The sequence below is a fragment of the Octopus bimaculoides genome, chromosome 15 (assembly GCF_001194135.2).
Source record: "Octopus bimaculoides isolate UCB-OBI-ISO-001 chromosome 15, ASM119413v2, whole genome shotgun sequence".
Lineage (NCBI taxonomy): Eukaryota > Metazoa > Mollusca > Cephalopoda > Octopoda > Octopodidae > Octopus > Octopus bimaculoides.
In genome coordinates this window covers 15,168,637-15,170,192 of record NC_068995.1, presented here as the reverse complement: position 1 = coordinate 15,170,192, position 1,556 = coordinate 15,168,637, and the positions used below count along the sequence as shown (strand labels likewise).

The window sequence follows — 1,556 nt, the reverse complement described above, 5'->3', positions numbered from 1 at the left end:
AAAAAAAAGAGGAAGGAATGAATCAGATAAGGAATACAAGAAAATAAAGAAATAAAAAGTTTCAAGTAACCCAACACCAAAAATATTAAAAGAATAAATAATATAAAATGAAGGTTTTAATATATCTGTGTGTATGTGTGAATGTCTGTGTGTGTATATATATATATATATATATATATATACAAACAATGCATATAATATATATAATATATATACATATACACACATACAATGCATATACTACATGTGTGTGTGTGTATATATATGCATTCCAGAAGTATTGAGACTTTTTCAGAAGAGACATGTATTAATTTCAAAAAAGTACAAAATTCTAATCTCCTTCAAAATAGTTTCTTATGGCATCAATGCACTTTTTGTAGCACCCCAGCCATTTCATCAAGGACCCTATGGAAGTCCTCCAAAGCAAAAGTGTCCAGGACCTTTGTCACAGCTTCCTTCATCTTCTTTTTCAGCTTGGGGAATAACCAAAAGCCACAAGGAGCGATGTCTGGACTGTAAGGGAGGGTGAGGGACAGTTTTAATGCCTATCTCTGTTGAGTAGTTGATTGACAGGATGGAATTGTGAACTGGTGCATTGTCCTGGTGCAAGAGCTCTGACCTTTTGCGATAAAATCTTGTTCCAGAGCTCCCTCAAAGCCGCCACAAAGTACTCTTCAGTGAATGTATGGCCAAAAGAAACCCAGTGGATGTAGATGATGCTCTTGCTGTTGAAAAAAAAGGATCACCATTAGCTTTCACTTCCCAATGGACATGCTGATCCTGGCCTCTTGTGCCAGCGAAAAACAAATGCTTGGCTCATACAAGTTAAACCAAAACCAGTCGGGGGGTTTCATAATTCTCTGTAACATTTTAGCCCAGTTTAACACAAAACGTTAGTTTGTGTTGGCACTCCGTCGCTTACGACGTCGAGGGTTCCAGTCGATCCAATCAACGGAACAGCCTGCTCGTGAAATTAATGTGCAAGTGGCTGAGCACTCCACAGACACGTGTACTCTTAACGTAGTTCTTGGGGATATTCAGCTTGAAACAATATGACAAGACTGACCCTTTGAACCACAGGCACAACAGAAACAGGAAGTAAGAGTGAGAGAAAGTTGTGGTGAAAGAGTACAGCAGGGTTCGTCACCATCCCCTGCTGGAGCCTCGTGGAGCTTTAGGTGTTTTTGCTCAATAAACACACATAACACCCGGTCTGGGAATCGAAACCGCGATCCTATGACCGTGAGTCTGCTGCCCTAACCACTGGGCCATTGTGTCTCCACACAAAACATTAGTGCATAGTGAGCTTCCAATTTGACTTCATGTCCTGATTGCATTCTGTAAGCTAGACAGCTGTGACAAGCAGTGTTTACTAGGATGTTCAAAGTGCTGTCACAGTTGTCTCCTTCAATCTGGGATAACAAAAACTAGCAGGTCATCTTATTAGATAGATATAAAGTAATGGCATGCTAAAAAAAAATCACAACAATCTAGGACAGTTATAATTGTCTCTCATAAATAAATCTCAAAATTCTGGAATGCACCTCATATATATA

At 39.2% G+C, this 1,556-nt stretch overlaps 1 protein-coding gene across 1 annotated transcript in view; it reads right to left on the bottom strand.

The window, feature by feature from the left end:
• Positions 1 to 706: 706 nt before the first annotated feature.
• Positions 707 to 1,556, bottom strand: part of LOC106876865 (protein YIPF3) — a 35,178-nt gene continuing 34,328 nt past the window's right edge. The window contains exon 11 of the transcript XR_008265607.1: positions 707 to 725. The gene's annotated coding sequence lies outside the window, so the exon portion shown is untranslated. The remainder of the gene's footprint in view (positions 726 to 1,556) is intronic.